The sequence below is a fragment of the Pleurodeles waltl genome, chromosome 3_1 (assembly GCF_031143425.1).
Source record: "Pleurodeles waltl isolate 20211129_DDA chromosome 3_1, aPleWal1.hap1.20221129, whole genome shotgun sequence".
NCBI lineage: Eukaryota > Metazoa > Chordata > Amphibia > Caudata > Salamandridae > Pleurodeles > Pleurodeles waltl.
In genome coordinates, this window is record NC_090440.1 from 1,471,182,441 (window position 1) to 1,471,203,733 (window position 21,293).

Consider the following 21,293-nt stretch of genomic DNA (forward strand, 5'->3'; position numbering starts at 1 on the left):
CAACATTATAGTCTATGAAATCAAGCACAATAGGTTTTTGTAAAACTGGTATCCTGAACTCACATATTTGAAAGTCCTTTCATATTCAATATTGAAGAAAAAGGATGTTTAGTGAAATAAAGTATTTGCTCAAGATCACACAATTTAAGTGGGGAAGCCAACATTTACCTGGTTTGTACAAACAAGCCAGTAAACAGGTACCTGTTTATCTTTTGTTTATGTTATGGCTTTATTTTTAACCTTTTTTTTACTTTTCCTGCAGTTGTTAGACAGCACAAACCCAACCCGAAGGTACTGGAGCACATTACATGAGCACCAGTTACATTACACAATATCATATTGATTGTTTATAGGCATGGAGACATTAAGGGGCAGATGTACAAAGAGTAGGACTAGTGATTTCCAAATAGTGATTTTATCTGAATCGCTATTTGGAAATCAGTATTATTTAAATATGAAACCTTTTATTTCATGCTTGTGATTCCTTGTAGGTTGCAAATCGAACTACCCCATGAATATCAATGAGGGGGCTCATAGTTTGTGACCTGTCAGCAGACCAGCTTGTCTGTAAGTGCCTTTGAATAAAGTTTTTTTTTGTTGAAATACAATCTGTTGTCCTTAAAAGAAAATGGGATGTGTTTCAACAAGAAAAACTGAAATATTTTGTTTTAATTTTTTAAGAGCAGGCAGTGGTTCGAGGGACCGCTGCCTGCTCTTAATTTTTTTCTCCCAACATTCACAAAGGGGACTAGGTCCCATGGGGACCCATTCCAATTTGCAAATGCTTTACCACCAACTTTGAGTTGGTGGTAAAATATCAAGGGTTTGTAAGCACAGGTCGGACTCAAAAGCTTGATACATAATATTGGAGATTGCTATTTGAAAAGGCCACCCTAAATGCCAGCTCCAAACCTTCCCTTTTACTACATGTAAGTCACTCCCATGGTAGGCCCCATGGGCAGGGTGCAGTGTATTTAAAAGGTAGGGCATGTACTGGAGTGTTTCGCACGTCCTGATAGTGAAATAATGCCAAATTCGGTTTTCACTATTGCAAGGCCTGCCTCTCCCACAGGTTAACATGGGAACAGCCTTTAAATATCTTTTAATTGAAGTTTCCCATTGGTAGCAGATAGAGACGTAGAGTTTGGGGCCTCCTTGGGCCTACCGACGACTGTGCTTCAGCAAATATGATGACACTGCCTGCACCGTGACCTGGTGACACCGCATGTTGCACCGCCTGGCTTCATACTGTATCCCTGGTCTCACCAACAACACAGAATGCTGTCACCGAGCCACTGCTTGCACCGTGACCTGTGGGGGTACATGTTGCATCGTCCCACTTCGCACCTCAGCCCCTACGCTATCAACATCAGAGTCTTTGTCATCAGTCCAGAGTTCAATCTGCAACGCATGTTACTTTAAGGGCCCGAGGATCCCTGCACTGACCTTCAGAACCGACTCCTGCTGGCGCCTGTGACGCTGCAATTCAGATACACAATTGCTGGTAAATACAGAGAACTATATTACATTTGATGCTTTTTCCTTTCACAAAGCACCAGGTGCAGCGCACATTTTGGGCGTACAGCTCTTTACTACGGAGCCCAATTGTGCGGTGTGCAAAGGAACTTCACCGCTGAGGATGCAGGTAAGACTAGACTGTGTTACGAGATGGCTTGCAACTCCAAAGGAAGTATCTTGGGCACCTGCACAGGGGATATTTACTCCTCGTAGTCCTCAAAGTGGCCAGTAATAAAACGACGGGATGCTGTTGAATGTTTTTGCAGTGGGAACTTGGCCGGTGCCAATCAGCATTTCTTAATTTGTGCGACTATTTCACACATGCAAACGCGGAAGTCTCTCCAGCAATGCACTAACTAAAAATCCAAGAGTGCTCTTTGCATCTCATGCAGGGCCATGTGATAGGGTTCTATATATAACATTTGGCAGCAGTATTAGTTTCAAGATGGCAGAGAGACGATTAAACAAATATTTCTCTTGGACCATTTACTTAGAACTTCGCAGTCCATTTAATTAGATTTTAACATATTTACACGCTCAAATCAGAAAATATGACTACACCATCAGCACCGTACATTTGTGATTCAATGATGGTCGTTAGATATACTTAATTTTTTCCACTGTCCATGCACAGAACTTATTTTTAACAGTTATTTTTATGCAACATTCATTTTAGTTTCAACCTTTTGTTAATTTGTGCAAGTGGTTGCAGGTAGTGTGCACCAACTCTCATTTATTTATTTTCTAGCAGAATTTGACCCAGAGCAAAACAAAGATGGACAGAAAATGGATAAAGAGCGAGAAACAGAAAGGTAGGAAACATTGACATGGGAGTAAGATGGCATCAGAGGACCTCGCAAAAGTGACATAAATAAACAGAAAGTGTTTGGTTGTGGGAGAAAGAGGTACGAGATGGAATCAAGACCAAGCAGCCTTGTGTCCTTGAAGTTATTATGATTATTATTATCATCATTCATAGTAGTAGAAGTAGTACTAGTATACTTATTATTAGTATTATTGTGAACAAATTAAGGCCCATATTTATTATTTTTTTGTGCAGCATTTGCATAATTTTTTTACGCAAAGCAGTGCAAATTTATAAAATCGAATTGTATTTTGTAAATTTGCGCCACTTTTGCATCAAAAAAATTACGCAATGCAAAGCAAAAAAAAAGTAAAAATATGGGCCTAAGTACTGGTTCCAACCAGGTAAAGTAATCATGAAAGCACACATTGAGCCTCCTTCTTACAGGCTTCAAAGTTGTGTTTACATGCAGGCTCCAACGTAATTTGCCATCAGCGAGTGGGATGCAAGTCTTCACCAATATGCCTTTTTCAGTCTTTCCTTCCTTGCTCTCCTAAAGTCAAGGTTGGGTTTCTCTGCTGGGTTTTGACAAGCTTCTGGGCATGGTGAATGAAAGGTATTAAAGATCTCCAGACTTAGTGGATAGAATCATCCGCGAATTAGGAGCAAGGCAAGCCACACCTCAAGGAATCTCGTTACTACCTCTGGGATTTTTCTATCAAAGACCTGTGGGGTATAATTCTAAGATTCCACAACCAGTAGGTAGAACATCTCTAACCAGATCAGATCCTATCCCTTCTCGCAACAGATTCCATCCTCTTTCCACTTTAGAAGATCTAGATTGACTTAGTATGAAGAAGAAAGACTTTGCCCACAAAATGGTCCAGGAAGTATATACAGAAGGGCCTGATATGACTAAGGAAGATATACTCTACAAAGTGGCACTTGCAAGAAATACAACAGTAATACAGTTAAATCAGGGAAATCCCCCTTCAAATGTAATTCATTTAATAGATGGTGGCATATCCCCTCCAATTGTAAATGACGCGTATTGTGAACCTCAACAGAAACCGGAAATAGCTTTACTCTATTGGAACATTGCAGGCTTAACTAATAAGATCAGTAATGAGCTTTGGGTGAACTTTATAGTAGATTTCTCATGTATATGTTTCCAGGAGACTTGGTTACTAAATCCTGTCCATATAAACGGTTATAAAACATTTCACACTCTAGCTGTACAGACCAGATATGGCAGGCCAAAAGGAGGCCTATGTCCATACATCTCCAATAAGTTACGGTTACAGAATCTAAAGGAGCAAACTTTGAGTTTGCATTATCAAATGATAGAGAGTAACTTGGATCAGAAGACTCATTTAGTAATCATTAACTTATACAATAATGTACCATCAGGAGAACTTCCTAACACTCTAACGGTGATGGGAGAGGATCTAAAAAAGATCTGTGCAAACAATAGACGTGAGACCTTTATCATTTGGGGTGGAAAAAGTATGTGGTTGGGATGCTGAAGTCACTGGTACAAGACTTCACTTCTCACATAATACCCAAGGAGATGCAATGAACTTAATGGCTCAAAATTACAACTTGTCCTTTGTAAACAAATTATATTTTGAAGAACCTCAGTTTAAACCAACCTATAACAGAAGGGGTGCTAATACTGTGATCAACTATGTTTTACTGTCAAACCACTTTGCACATTATCTCACCAACTATATTCTTTATGACATTGCAATTAGTGATCACTTTCCTCAGAGTCTGAATTTCTCACTAACCTCCTTCACATCGGCCAAAGCTGATAGGGCCACGCTGTTAAATGACATTGAACTAGCTTTGCGTAATGGATATACACTGCGATGGTCCCAGACAGATCCAAAGACTCTACTGAAGCAGTTAGGCCCATATTTATACTTTTTGACGCAAAACTGCGCTAATGCAGTTTTGCGTCAAAACAATTAGCGCCGGCTAACGCCATTCTGAAGCGCCATGCGGGCGCCGTCTTTATTGAATGACGTTAGCCGGCGTTAGCCGCCGGCGCCGTCTGGTATGCGTTAAAAAAAATGACGTACACCAGGCAGCGCCGGCGTAGGGGGATATGGGTCTTGGGCCTCAAGAAATGGGGCAAGTCAGGTTGAGGCAATTTTTTCGCCTCAACCCGATTTGCGCCATTTTTTTTCACTCCCAACCCCCATAGAAATGACTCCTGTCTTAGCAAAGACAGGAGTCATGCCCCCTTGCCCAATGGCCATGCCCAGGGGACTTCTGTCCCCTGGGCATGGTCATTGGGCATAGTGGCATGTAGGGGGGCACAAATCAGGCCCCCCTATGCCACAAAAAAAAAAAAAAAAAAAACACTTACCTGAACTTACCTTAATGTCCCTGGGATGGGTCCCTCCAGCCTTGGGTGTCCTCCTGGGGTGGGCAAGGGTGACAGGGGGGGTACCTGGGGGCATGGGAGGGCACCTCTGGGCTCCTTCAGAGCCCACAGGTCCCTTAACGCCTGCCTTTTGCAGGCGCTAAAAAACGGCGCAAAACCGGCAGTACGTAATTTTTTTTGACCCGCCCACTCCCGGGCGTGAATTTTGCCCGGGAGTATAAATCCGACGCACATGCCTCGGAGTCGATTTTTTAGACGGGAACGCCTACCTTGCATATAATTAACGCAAAGTAGGTGTCCACGCTACAAAATGACGCTAACTCCATGGATTTTGGCGCATCTAACGCCAAAGTATAAATATGGAGTTAGTTTTGCGTCGGAATTGCGTAAAAAAAAACGACGCAATTCCGGCGCAAACGGAGTATAAATATGCCCCTTAATATCTGATCACAATCAAGCCTTTGTAGATTGCCTCAGTGAGAATATAGACCCAGGAAAATGCTTAAGTGCCTTTACACAGATTACGCAAGCCGTAAAAGAAGCTCTTACAATCAGAAGAGGAAAAGTGAGACGGAAAAGGGAAACGGGTTGGTTTGACCATAATTGTACAAAAGCTCATAAGAGACTAAAAAAGGCTTTAAGTGCCCCAAAAAGATGCCTGACTGAAATACGCATGTGCAGACAGGAATATAAGATAGCTATGAAAAAAAGGAAATCCATCTTGAAAGGAACCTTGTGGGAAACTTTACATGAAGCAAGCTGTACGAAGGATAATATCCTCTTCTGGAAAACAATAAACTCCCCTGTGCTAGGGGATAGAGATACCTCTAGGATGGAAATTGCAATCTCGGAAGAGGATTGGATTGCACATTTTTCCCAGATATACTCCCAGTCCAGTGATATAAACCGCCCAGATTCCGTAAAGGGCCCAGGCCCCCAGGAAGGTCCACGTCTGATCATAACACCTCAATTCAGCTTAGAGGAGGTAGTGGAAGCCATGAACTCAAGCAAAGCAGGGAAAGCGCCGGGGCCTGATGGCGTTCCGATAGATGTATACAAGGCCAATATGCAGTTATGGGGACTCTTACTGACGCAGACACTGAGGGCCATTTGTATTCAAGGACCCCATCATCATGGCGAGACTCTAACATTGTCCCTGCATATAAAAAAGGTGATCGCCTCAATCCAGCCTGTTACAGGGCAATCTCCTTACTTGATACATCAGCTAAACTAGCAGGGAGAATTATTTTGAACAGAGTCCAAACATGGGCGGGAGAAAAGGGTGTTTTAACTCCAGTACAGTACGGCTTCCGTACAGGTATAGGTACGGTGGAGCAGGGTCTGAATTTAAGCATCATTATTGGAAAGTATACAAGGATTAGATCAGGTAATTTGTATTTGGCTTTTATAGACTTATCATCAGCATTTGACTGTGTACTACATGAGAAGCTATGGGACATCTTAAGTAGCACAGGGGTAGAACCAACAATAATTCAATTTATACGGGACTTGTATACAGGGTGTAGAGCAAGAGTAAGGTGCGGGCTAAGAGGAGAATGCACTAGGCCTTTCGGCATACATAGAGGGGTGCGCCAAGGCTGTGTTCTTGCTCCATTCCTGTTTTCAATGTATAGAAACAATCTAGAAAGTGAACTGACAAGTAAATGCAAAGACCTACCCCAATTCGGTACCCGTGCTGTCCCGGCATTAATCTATGCAGATGACGCAGTACTTATGGCCAGGACACCACTAGCCCTTCAAAAACTTTTAACTACTTGTATTGCTTTTATGACAGACTTGGGACTTACCGTTAATCATTCTAAAACTTTTATAATGAATTGCGGCAAGAAACACTGTAAGACTTATACTATCCAGGAGGGGAGGGTCAAAACAGCTCGAACATTCTCATATTTGGGCATAATGTTTGACAAACAGGGTTCTTGGGCACATTGTATGAAAACGAAAAAAGATCAGATCATCAAGACAACGGCGGCTCTGAGGATTTTTTCAAAAAGGCTAGGGGGGATTACCCCGCCGAACATGATAAAAATCTACAGAGCCAAGTGTATTCCGGCTGCTATGTACTGGTTAGGAATCTGGGGGTATATTAACTGTAACCTGGTCCAGATGGTGGAAAATGACTTTTTTAGATACCTGTTATTGGTACCAAATGGTACATCATCGTATATTAGTCACTCATAGTTGGGGGTCTCCTTTTGAGCTGATCTGATAAAGATCCAGCCACTACTGTTATGGCATAAAGTCTGGACTTCTGAGCACACTGGATTAAATAAAGGCCATTTTATCTGATTGCATGGCATCAACATACTCATCAAGGGTCCCCTGGTTGAGATATATTATGACCTTTTTTGAAAATATGGGTAGTAAAGAGTATTATACAAACCCAGTTTCATTGGAAAAAATCACCAGGAAGGAACTGAGGGCCATGACATTAAAGTATCTAGAAGAATTGCGATGGGAGGTAGAATCAAAAAAGTCCAGCGTTATGTCTATCCAATTAATTTTGTCTGCAGAGGGCATGCAGCCCTACCTGGTAAATGTGGTGAACCACTGACACCGCTTTATTCTTACAAGTCTAAGGTTAGATACCTTTCATCGCTTAGTAACTTTTCCAACCATGAATGACTGGAGTACCACTTTAAGGGTATGTCCCTGCGACGCAAAGGCATTCCAAACTACGATTCATGTGGTCTTATTCTGCAAATTTTATGCCAAGCAGAGGAAGCGCTTATTAGTGCCCCTTTTGAGATCAATTAACTTGCGCCAGTGTCGTAGCGCGTATGTTAGCCTTCAGGTTTTATCTACTATTGAGATGTGTGGAATTCTGGCTGAATTTTTATGCTCTGTATTAACTGTAAGAAAGTCTATGGGGGTAGTGGTGCAATCTTAATTAGCTTATTTAAATATTTGTCAATGGAAAATTTAATGATATGTATTTTATCTTTGTTATTTATTCTTTTTACTATTTTGACTCTATTTATTGTGCCAATATATGTAGATGTGTTATATTTGATACTTTTATGACTTGCTGAAAGTCGAATAAAGTTTATCCTTACTTACTTACTATTAAAGATAACCTATTTTCATTTTAATATAATTGGCTAACTACCAATGAGCATATAAGGATCTGTTGGCTCAGTGTACAAATGCGCCCGCTCCAGTGTTGCATTTATTCAGCTTCAAGGAGTGAGCTTATACTTAACAAATACAAAAATTCTAAATTAACATACACACTCACTGACATAATAAATTAAGCACACCACCTGCACTTTTAATAGCATCAAAATGTCAGTTTAGTTCGATATCAACCACAAATAAAAACATCCATATTTTAAGTTGTTAATGAACAAAAATGAAACACAAGCTACTAAATTTTGCAAGATGTAGCTGATGATCCTACAAATGCCCTTCAAAACCTTGTCTAATATTTGTGAAATAAAGACAAGACAAAGGGCCATATTTATACTCCGGTTGCGCCGAATGTGCGTCAAAAATTTTGACGCACATTCAGCGCAAACGATGCCCCATATTTATACCCTGACGCCCGATGCGGCGCACAAGGGGAATGGCGCTATGTGCGTGAGTTTTTGGAAGCGGCACCCCGCCCTGCGTTAATGACATGCAGGGTAGGCGTTCCCGTCCAAAAACCCACGCATACAGCGGTGCGTCGTATTTATGCTTCCGGGCAAAAATGACTCCCGGGCCGTAGGCGGCGCAAAAAAATGACGCTAAGCACGAATAGCGTGAAATTTTAACGCCTGGGTCAGGGCAGGCGTTAAAATGGGGCAAACACACCTGTACTTAAGCAGAACACACAGAACAAACAACAGAGCAGCAGAGCAGCAACAGGGAGCTATGGAGGTGCTTTTTCTTCAACGTGCACGTAGACGCAGAGCCCTGCAGCAACAACAGCAGCTACAACAACAACAGCAGGGACCCCAAAGACAGCGCAGAAGGCAGGACAGGATATTCCGCCCAAGAACAACCCTGCATGGCCTCAGGGAACGGGACATCATCCAGAGGTACCGGTTGAACTGGCAGGCCATTCAGCAGCTGCTGGCAAATATCGAACAACAGTTGGCCCCCACTTTAGTGACACCCCGCACTATCCCAACTGAAACAAAGCTGCTTGCCGTACTACACCTGCTGGCAAGTGGCTCCTTTCAGACAACTGGTGCCCTGGTTGGTGGAATATCCCAACCATCATTCTCTGCATTCCTGCCTAAAGTCCTGGATGCCATCATTCGCCTGACACCCCGCCACATCTGCTTCCCTAACACACTGCAGAAGCAGCAGGAAATGAAACAGGGGTTCTACGCCATCAGTGGCTTCCCGCACGTCCTTGGTGCAATCGACTGCACACACGTACGCCTTGTGCCACCTGCTGATTCAGAACACCTCTACCGCAACAGGAAGCACACACATTCAATCAACGTCCAGGCCATAGTCGATCACCAAGGACTGATCACCAACATCGTGGCCAAATATCCTGGGAGTGTACATGACGCATTCATCTTCCGTCACTCCACCATCAACCAACACTTCCAGGATGGACGCTATGGCAATGGACTACTTGTTGGTAAGGACAAAAAACAAACCCATACACACACCGCACACAAACCCTCTAGGACAAACAACACATACACCACAATAGCAACACCTAGCCAGGAACACACTGAGGTACTCACATCACTAGCCATGTGTCAGAAGTCAACATTTAACCTGTCACACATTGGAATTTAATCCACAGCCTAATGTGAAGACATCAATGAGTGTGGTTGGCCAAATGTCACTTTACAGATTGGAAGTCTCAAAATAACCTGTACACTAATACAATGCATAAGTCAAAAGGTATGGGATGGCCTGGGCTCATACACATGAAGGTGTCAAATACACTTTCACGTTTTAACTCGGCATGGAACTAACATCACACCCCCAGTGAGGACACACAGACAACTGTATCACTAGTCACAATGCTAGGGAGGGAACACTCTACTGAAACAACAAAAACAGTCCTTCTGACAAACGGTTAGCCAACAAACACTTGCTCAGCCAAGGGAAAATATATCAAAGCAAACTTTTCAACAACAACCATAGGTTGGAACATTAGTACACAAAAGAGTCACAGACAACACAAGACAACTACAGCCATCAAAGATCCGTACAACACTGCCTCCTACATCTAATTCAATCCATTCTCTTTCTCTTTCAGCTGATCAGGGGTATGGCATCCAGCCTTGGGTGATGACACCATTCGGGAACCCAATCACTGCTGCAGAGCGGGCATACAATGACGCCCACAAGAGGACCCGCAGCATTGTGGAGAGGACCTTTGGGATCCTAAAGTCTAGGTTCCGCTGCCTTGACATCACTGGCGGGAGCCTACTCTATTCCCCAGAGATGGTGTGCAAAATCATCCTCACTTGTGCCATATTGCACAATATATGTGTCCAGAGGAACATTCCCCTCCTTGAACTGGACCCAGGCATGCCTGAGGATGACGAAGAGGAGGATGCTGGGCCGCAACAGGAGGGGGGACAACCCAACACGGCAGCAGGACAGCGTAGGCGCCAGCAGCTTGTAAATAATTTTTTTGCTTAATGTATAATAATCACCTGTATTACACTATTGTAAATAAACACAGATATCAAACACCACATCATGTTTTGGTCCATGCATTACTGAGCACCTTTACTTATAAAATGCTGACGAAGAATGTGGTCTCCTTGACCAACAATGCCATAACAATCATCACAACAAAAAAGAACATTTCAATTGTATGCACAGAGGGTAGGATGTGACATGATACATTGCCATACACAGAGGCCCACATGAGTACAAATGTGGCAAATCCACATGCTACATCAAAACACCTGAGACAGTCTTGCACCCAGACAAAAAAAGTAGATCATGTGAAAGTCACATCACATGTGGTCAGAGACAGGGTGGGACCATCCATGTGTACGTCACCATGTCATCAATGGCTTCTCTCCAGTGGGTGATATGAGCAAAACACAATTGGGACAACATTAGCTGCCACTAACTCAGGAGGAGACCTGGATGTCACAGTGACAACATACACCCAGACAGGTGATAGTGGATCCACATACCAACACACATGTACACATATGTCATACAATCAACCAAATTATTGAAAGTAGACCATCACAGTCGGGTCCCAGTTTGAACCTAGCAGGAAGAATGTGACATGCCACTTAACCAGTTAATGCAGAAAGGGACACAGACACCCACTAAAGAATATTCCCCAGAACATCAGGAACGCTCAGAGTCTTCCAAACATAGTCATTGGGAAATGGTAGGCAAGTCAGCTCAAAATCATCATTACTGCAAACTTCTAATGGGCTAATGAGATGAATGAATGGTCAACAGTCATACATACCATATGGCCTTACATTAGCCTGCTGCTGCAGGTTTCCCATAAAATATTAAGCCAAGCCATGGATACTGTAACTAATCAGGATGGTCAAATCCTAGGGTGCTGGGGGCCTAAGTCCACTTCTACGGTCCCACAAACATACACAAATCCTGTACTTGTGAGCCAAACACATGCATAAGGTACATGTGTGGCCTACATGTCAAGAGTAGAACACAAAGCACAAACACAAAATGAGGCTAGGACATGGTTAGCCCCATAATAACTGTAAGTGACCATTGCACTCCCTGTTAGGACTCCAGATAAAAGCATCACCATCATAAGTGTGGACCAAATTTGGAGAAGGAATACATCATGGTATCCCATCCATCATTTCCAAACAGCCATCAGCAATTGCCACAAATATGTTGACAAATATGGAAAAGACATTATGTAACGTATCCACACCATTACTGTGTGAATGCCTGCCATACATACAACAATGGACATGTGGCATATCCAAACACAAATGTGTATCACATTGCCCCGTTTGACCCTGACAAATCACCTTCCCCAAGTTAAAAACATGAAGACGTAACAAAAAGATTTGATCATAATTCTACGCATACAGCATGGGTGTCATATTTTGGTCACGTACATGAGTGCACAGAATGCAGAGTCAAATCTGAATGTATACAAAAATTTCACAGATTTAGACAGCAAAATATAAGTTACATCATATTTCAGATTTGACTCAGCAGCATGTGCATTCCTGTACGTTTCAAAAATATGACGCACATCATGTATGCGTCGGAAAAAATGACGCAACATGCACATATTTTCGTACATCTCGTACAGTAAATGAATCTTAATATTCATATCATATTTTTTCACTCAGCAGCATTAGCACTCCTGTAGGTGGATAAAATATGACGCCCATCATGTATGCATCGGAAAAAATGACGCAACATGCACATATTTTTGGACATCTCGTACAGTAAATAAATATTAATATTCATATCATATTTTTACACTCAGCAGCATGTGCAATATTATGCGTCATAAAAAATGACGCGAAATTATGTATGCGTGAAAATACGACGCAAACCGCGATTAAAAAACGGCGGCCATTTTATGCAGGAAGTGATGTAATAGGATATCCTGTTTGCCAAATCTGTATTGGAAGTTGACTTTCACTTTCACTTTGCAGTCTCAGATTTTTCTAGACTGTGTGGTTCAGTGAAGAGTGTTGTCCTGTGAATTACTGCTTTGTTGTCCTGTGTAGCTTGTCTTTTGTACTTTGTTCAGTCTAATATTGTTGTGTATCATTGTCTCAGTCTGTTAAGTCTAGTTTTGTCCATTCCTGTATTTGTTTGTATTGTCTGTGGGAGTCTGTTGTGGGTAGGGTAGTTATTGGGGTTAGTTGGGCTATTTTCTCCTTTTCTTAACTTCACACCTCTACCTTTCCCCATTTCCTACTTTATTTTTTCTGTTTGTCATCAGTCATAATGTCAGGGAGGCCTCGCCTGTCCAGGATGGGCGAAGATGAATTGGGGGGATTTATCTGGCTAGTGTGCCATTTCCTCCCGCTGATGCTGGAGGCTGGGGGCCGTGTGATACAGGGGTATCACACGGAGGCCCGGAAAATTCGCTGGGAGAAGGTGCGCCATCACATGGTCCAGGTCCATGGGAGCATGCGGAATGTCCATCAGTTGAAACACCGCTGGGCCGATCTGATCACGAGGGAACAGGACCTGCTGGACCACCTGGGAGTCAGGATTGGTGGCCATGTTGGTGAGTAGCAATCAATTACATGGACATGATAGTAATCTGTGTGTGAACATGTGATGAATGTTACCCAATCTGCTAGATAAGGAGCTGCCTATGTGTAATGCTAGGGAAACCTAGGCCCTTGTCAATATATATTGATATCCCCAAATTGGCTACACTTTTTCTCCCTCAAACAGCAGAAACTTAATACATATATCTGTATTTGGCAGGTGTGGCCCATCTCTGCGTGATGCAATGATGCAAATGCTGCCTTACTAATGTTTACATATGTGCCCTAATGTGTACGTGTTGCACAATGTGTATGAAGACCTATGCTAGCAGTCAGATGGCTCAGTTGTTCTACACATACCAGATGGCTGTAGCTGTATGTAATGTAGTGTAGCATTTGTGTCAGACAAGCAACACGTTAATGGCTCTATTTGTACTCTACATGTCATAATGGGCAATGAGTAAGTCATGTCGAAACAACATACCTACATATGTAGACCCCATCGCTCGAAATCTGATTTGAATCCCATGATGATGATATACATGTGTGTTTTATACACGTCACATGAAGTCAGATATGTTTTCCACAGATATGTCACATGTGTGTGTGGTTGCTGTGTGTTGAACATGTCCACATAGGCTGTTTGACTGTGAGTGGTCATGCAGTCCTCATGGAACAAGTGTCTGGATGTCTCTCTGGAATGCACATGCTGAGATGTTTGGATAACAATATTGTCGGGGCATAATTATTGTGAGTAAACTTGGACGACACCTGACTGTCCTGGCCACTGCATGTGTGTAGTAGGGTGTGTAACTGTAGCAGGAGAATCATCCAATGTTAATGTTGAATACAAACTCATCCATGCAGTATGAGCATGTGTGAAAGTGTATCATTACCATGTCATATTCTCACAGTGTCATTGTAACAGAATTATTTTGTCAGTCCACCCAGTCTGAGTACATTCTTCCTGTCATGCTTTACAGGTGGACCAGAGCCTTACACCGTGGGAGAGGTGGCACACTTCGACGACCCCGATACCTACAGTGAGTGTTGCCTGAGTGCTATTTGATATATTTATTTGCCAATGACGCAAAATGGACTACTGTGTGTTCAAGAGAAATCATGATGTGATGCGCTGGCCGTTCATTGCCATTGTCGTGTTAGTGTGATATCAAATTGGACTTATGTTTCTGTTAAGCAACACCTAGCCATCTCTGAGATTGAGGGGCTGTAGGACATTACAGTTGGGCCGCAATGGGGAATGGGATGAGTTACTTAGAATACACTGGTCAAAGTAAGACTTGGTCGGGGACTTGACATGAACTGAGTCTGCATATCAGACTGACATTCTCCCATATAGCTTAGGCACATGGCTGTGATGAAAAGTGCATCTTCCTAGTTGAGGATGGACTGTGCACACTGTAGGTTGGATCTTCCGGGGCATGTACTTACACAAGCTGAACTAGGAGTGTGTGTGACTTGAGTGCAATGGCCTATGTGTTCTGTTGAATCATGAGAATGGGTGTTCCACCTCCTCTGTGTGTGTAGTAAAACATGCCTCACTGATAGTATGTCATGTTGGCAAAAGTCATATCATTGTGACATGTGTGGTCCATGGATGTCACAATGTTTGCCTAAGTCCAACGTGTTGCTAGCCATTCATAGGTCTTGTGTGTGAAGGCACATACTTGGTGAACGTTCAATACACTCCTGGGTGTGCATTTCACATGGGATTGGTGGTTGTTCTTCCCACACCACCCTCAACGACTGGGATGTTAATGTGAAACAGGCTACCTTGGACTGTAGCAACCAGTATCTCACACTTACTTGACACCTTTTGTGTCGTGAGTCAGAACCTAGGGCCAGATGTGCCAAACTGTGTACAAGTTGATAAACTCATAATTATTGTGTGTGAGTTGCAAACATCTGTTTCCTATTCCGAAATGTATTAGGTGATCATGAAAATATATGGGAGATTTTATTCCTAATCCTAAATATGAAGGCTTTTTCCAGTCCTATTTGCAACTGACAGTGGTATGCAAGTCCATTTGCAATGGAGTTTGTGGTTGCTAAGTGAGTCGCAGTTATCATCCACTTGAAGTGGATGGTAACCCACTTGCTAGCTGTAAGGGGTTCCCGATTGTAACCCATCACCTTTCCGAGTGTACCAAAATAATCCTGTACAAAACAGGCAGACCACTGCGGCCCGTATTTATAATTTTTTTGCACCACATTTGCGCAGCTTTTTGACGCCAAAACGGCGCAAACTTACAAATTACAATTGGAATTTGCAAGTTTGCACGGCTTTTGCGTCAACAAGTGACGCAAATGCGGCGCAACAACAAATATAAATACGGGCCTAAGTGCCTTAAATTATTCAATATTGAAATTGTCGTAATTTATTTCTAAGTGCTGCTCATTTCCCGTTGAGGTAAACGGCCTACACTTGGGGAACATGTTCTGCGTTATTTCCAAGCGGTCACGGACATGGAGGTCTGCTGTTCCCAGCAGGCCTCCATCCCCGTGAGTGCCCATAGTTGCAAAGGTGGAGCAACTTGCAACCCACATCATTGATGTAAATGAGGTGGCTCTTAGCAACCCCATAGCAACTCACAGACGGTGTCAGATACCCCATTCTGCATTGCAGATTGTTCGTCCCATTTCCCATCTTCCTACATCTGGTCCCTAGTGTAGACATTGGGTTATAGCCCATTGGTTCAATCTTAGCACACAACCAATTCCAGATGGCTTAGAGTGAGGAGTGTGATAGTTATCACATATAGTGACATATGTAGTGAAGTAAGTATGCGGAAGAGGTGCAGCCATGATGTACAAAACCGTAGGGATGATTAGGATGAGTAGTGTAGGGTGATGTCATCCATCATGTAGAGACCTGGATATTCTAGGTGTGATATGCCCTTATGTATGCATGCTTCACATGTACTTCCTCTGAGCCCTTCTGTGAACTATGTTGTGACAATTGCTGCAACCTATACATTTCTAGTAATGTACAAATAACCCATTGTGCTATCCCACCCAATGCAAAGCCAAAGGTAAATATCTGCCTTTTCTCTTCACAGCTGCTAACATGAGGGCGGCCGATCGCATCCATTTTGAGCGGCGTGCCATCCGTTACAGGCACATCCTGCAGGTGCAGTCTGGGTATCGGCGGATGGGCCGCAGGTATCACTCCGAAAGGGCCTCCGGGGCGTGGTGGGCCACACCACAGCCTCCAACAAGTGTGCCACCTACAGCCACCAACGACACAGCCACCAGGTCTGGCCCAGTGGTCCCATCTACTTCGGCTGCCATGGACCCGCCGCATGCAGCACGACCTGGACCCAGCCGTGTGCTGGCAGCAGGACAGTCACATGTCCCACCAACAGCTGCCACTAGCTCGAGCTCTGCTGGCACACAAACCCTCCCCACAGACCCTCCCGTGGACCCTGCAGCCTTCCAGGCATTGTCCCTGAAAGTGGACCAACTTTTGAGGAAGGTGGACAACCTGACTGATGACATGAACTATGTAAAGACCCGGGTCCGCGACATCAGGCGCACACTAAGGAGGGCAAACCTCTAGTTCGTTTGCCCTCTTAAACTTTTATCCCTCCCCTCTCACCTCTTTCCTTTTTTTATCCTGTTAGTTGGGCTTTGGGGATTAGTATTAGGATTAGGATAGGTATGTAGCTTAGTTAGTGTTAGGGAAGAGGGTGGGGGGTCCTTGTTATTTTTCTCAAATATTTGTGTGTGGGTGGGTGGGTGGGGGGCAATGTTGGGATTCATGTTTAATAAAAAAAAAAATAATAAAAAAAAAAAAAATATCTGCTTGTTTAGGATAGTGTAGTATGTGTGTAGGTTAGTATGTTTTGTCCTGCATGTGTCCTGTCTCATAATGATGGGTGGGGGGTTGATGTTTAGATCGTTTCGTTACATGTGTAGAGTAAGTTTAGCTTAGGTTAGATAGGGACAGTTGTGGGTTATTAGTAGTCAGGTTAGATTAGTGTAGGTGTACCTTTCCCTTAGTTGCCTCTTGTAGTACTAGATATAAATAAATATTTTGTTAACCCTTTACTTGATGCGTTAGGTGCTACTTTATCATGGCCTTGACATCCATGTTGCAGAATGATTTAGTGTGACATTTGTGTCCTATGCTCAGCATCCCCTGGGAATGGATGTTTAACATCCCATCTACCCGTGTGCTCACTTGTTAAGTATCCTCAAATTGGGAGACTCCCCATTGGTAGTGTGCATTGTACACCAAGCTTTTGTTATGATATGTGTCCAACTTCACAAAGAGTGCTTCATTACATGTCAATGTGGGTTAATTGTTAGGTCGGACAGCAGTGTGAAGCTCAGGGAGATCTTTGTAGATGAGGAGTTGTTCACACTCATGTATTGCTGCTTTCATTGCTGAGCTACATCATGTGTGTACTGAAGCAGCATGAATTTCCTTCATGGAAGCCTACTCTGTAAGGGAAGTTAATGCAGTGTGATTTGTACACGATTCATTACATTAAGCGGCATCCATTCTTATTTAAGTCTTGCATGGAGCCTACATTTCCCAGCCACCATTTGCTCTCTGGAATAGCGATAGATGGTGCATCATTCTGACCAACACAGCATGATTGTGTGTGCTTAGTTCCTTCCTCAGTTATTTCCCTCAGTATGGTAGGGCTATGATGCAATCCTGGCCAATGCACAGATGGATCTGAATATATGACATCAGGACAGTAGTATAGAGATTCAACAGGGTTGCCACACAGCCACTTTGGAGTTAGGTACTGCACAGTTGAAGTGTGAAATGACACAGAGACACAATAGGTGAGCAAGTGCGATTTATTTACAGGTGTTGTAGTGCAAATTGTCCATTCAACATTTTTGCTGAGTCCGTTCTGGGGCATCATTTCTTGGTGAGCCTATAGAAGGTGTCAGTGCAGAGGGACAGGATTACCAAATTGTAGGAGAGAGACATTCACTGGCAATGTGGACAAGTCAAACAGTGGATTGCCAAACAGTCATTGAGTGTAGGTGTTCAGAAACTGGGCTTTGACTAAACGCAGGACCTTGGTCAGAGTAGGCCATGGTGCAGGGACTAGGGCTTCCGGGTACTCCTCCGTGTGAAGGTTATCTGTTCCACGTCTTCTTCTTCTGATGTGTGTGTTGCCTCCTCTGTCCTTGTTGTTGTTGGTTGTGAAGGGGCAACACACACCTCAGTGTTAGAAGACATGGAGGCAGACATCCCGGGGGCTAGTCCCTGTGGACTTAGGAAGGGCAATACTGCAGCAAGGAGGGCCTGCTGGTTTCTCAGAATGGCAGCCACATCCCGATGGTAGGCAGCCAGGTCAGCCCTGAGGGGTTCGATGTTGCATTCATGCACCCGTTGACTGGCTTGCATTCTTAGTTGTTCCGTCAACTGGATGACAGCTGTGGCGATTTGCTTTTGTGTTTCTACAAGTTCCTGCATGTGCGATGTTAGTGCTTGCATCACAGCTGTCTGATCAGCAGGAGGGATCATGCACGAACGCACCCCCTCAAGGCTGGCTGCCATAGTTTGCATCCCCACCCGCACCTCCTTGGCCAGCTCCCGCTGGACCCCAACGACGGTTCTTTCAAAGCTGGTTCCAGTGTCGTCGGAGTCCTCAGCTGTGTTGGAGCTGGCAGGTATTACATTTGGGGTGGCAGGTGGGTCTACTGGGGTGGCTGCTTCTTCTGGGCTCCTCCTTGGGACTGAAGGTGGGGTTTGGAGGCTTCCAAAGACCATGTTGAGGGTTTGTGGGGAGAGGTTGATGGGGTCGTCATCGATGTCATCAGGGAAATCAGGGTCAGGCATATCGGCAGGAGATCCATGTTCCTCTGCAATGAAACAGGGTACAATTAGTGTGTCTGTGTTGTAACAAGTTTGCAAACAGTTACAGGCGTTTGGATGCCTTATCTTTGGTCTCTGTTTTTTTCTGGGTATCTGCTGTCCTTCATATGGGCATTGTTGTAGGCCTATGGCCCACCTGTGTGTCACATGTGTGATGTGGAGCTACCAGACTTGTCTGCCTAATTGCCGCTAGGTGTTGCTTTGTAACATTTTGTGAATAGGCATCTTTGTGTCCTACTAGTCCCTCTGTGATTAACTATTCTTATGTAGAGACATTTTCGAGGGTGTGTTCTCATTATCCGACCTGAGCTGACTTGCTTACGAGGCAGCAGGATAGCTAATGGTGTGATGGACTGAGTCTGACCCACTTTTAATTGACTCTGTCACCCTGATTCTTTCATTTTGCTCTAGCTAACTAGCATTGGCTCATGTCTCCCACAGCAAAGGAATGATTATACATCCGAGCGCATGACATCTTTGGAACTTTTCAGGGAAGTTGTGGTCACTCAGATCCCAACATCTTCACTCTTTTCCAGTATGAACTCATACACAAAAGTCAAAGACAGTATTTGTTTCATATGATGATCTCTTTGAACAACTGACTTGTCTATATTTAGGTGTGAGCCACAATAACCCAAATACTTCAACATGGTAGACTTGAAATAGTCAGCAGGAGAGTAAGACATTGGTCGAAAACTATCATGGTGCCTAACAGTTTGTACTCTCCCTCTGCTTGTTCTATTTATAGCACAGCATGTTAAGCTTCTAGCCTGCCTGTCTGAATCACTGGGGAGACTTCATCCGTCATATCTGAGCAATGGCCTGTGATCTGGTTTTGCATCTGCAGCAAGGCAGGCAGCGTCTGGTGTTTCTCTGTTTGGAGACTCCCTCTTGTGTGTCTTGGGACAAGGAAGTGATTTTATAAGTCATAAGTCATGGTGATGAGATAGTTTCCCTACGCAGGAATGCCAAATCAGAACCCCTACCCCATCTATCCGCAAAGTACCAGACTGTATCCTTGACTGGGGCACAGAGTGTATCTGTTCTGGCACACTCCAGTGCAGATGTAGGCAAAACAGTGTGATTGGACTTATTAACAACACCCTAGGACTGGCTATTTGGTATATTTCCTGATAGGAAGGCCAATGAGAAGCATGTAGTGCAAAGTGCTCAGAGGCTCTTAGATGTGAGCATATGCGTAAGAGTACATTCAGGGTAAGGTGCAGAAAGGCCTACAGCCTGAGGCTAATGCGCAAAGTATACATTACACTTGCCAGAATACACATTGACTGACTGTGGGTGTTGTGAGTGCCCTGCCAACACACTTGCCTCTCAGGACCTGCCCCATTCACTTTTGATTCACATTGCATGCAGTGTACATGTTCCGTGCCATTTCCTATGCATGTTCATGTTTGGATGTGGTGTGGATGTAAACATTGTTGATGTTTGAAGATGAAGGTGGGTCATGTGTGTTTGATTGTATAAGCCTGTTTATCGTATGAAGGTCCGATTTGTTTGTCAGACTTTGCAGGTGTGTTTGAGTGACCAGTTGCCTATGTCTCCTCCTCAGGTGTTGTCTGAGCAGTATGACATTAGTGATGTAGCCTTGTTATCCAGGCATGTGAGGGACCCTGACGTATGCAGCATGTGTGTGTGGTTGGTGCTGTGTGGGTCCTATTGCTGTTTACTTTGGCTTATGTATGTGTCAGGTATGGACATTGGGCATTTGAGTGTACTGGTGCGTTTGTATTTTTACACTGACTTGTTGCGGATGTCAATGTCACCCCCTAATTTGTGTATGTATATTCCATGGGGAGGTTGCTGCCATTTGGTACTGTAGCTGCACAGAGATGAGGGGCGTTATTGTAAGGTGTTGTGGCAGTTACATTGCAGTTGTTGCTTTGCCTACTGGGTTACTGATAGGGACCTAGTTGCTGTAGGATAGATTTTACAAAACAAGTGCCTGGATGTGAGTTTGCTGTAGTGGCCTTCCTACCTGTCGCTGCTTTCCCTTGGCTCTATTGTTGTACTTACAGGATGTCCCCATGGGGCTGTACTTGTTGCTGTGTTTGGTGGTGCCCCAGCTTCAGTGTGTGCTAGGCATGCCCCCCTACTGTGCTCCTTTACCCATGCCACTCTATGTATAAGCTGACTTACATGCATTGTGTAGTAGGTATTCCCCCCCTGGTTGCAGTTAACATTAGTGCATTATAATTCCCCATGCGACTTACCCTGCATGTGCATTGTGTCTTGGTAGTCTGCACTGTCCTGCCCTTGAATCCCTGTGACGATCTCCTCGGGGATGGCGGCTGCAACCATCTCCTCCATGTGGTCCAGGGCCTCCTGTTGTGCTGGACTCCCACCTCCAGTCTGCATTGCTGCCTTCCTGTTCCTGGCCATTTTCTCTTTGGTCCTGCGTTTACAGTCATGCCAGCGTTTCTTACACTCAGTGACTGTGCGGCGTTCTTCAGCCACACTGTTGATCTTGTCCACTATTTGCTTCCATATGGCCTCTCTCCTACTGAGTGGCAATTTGGA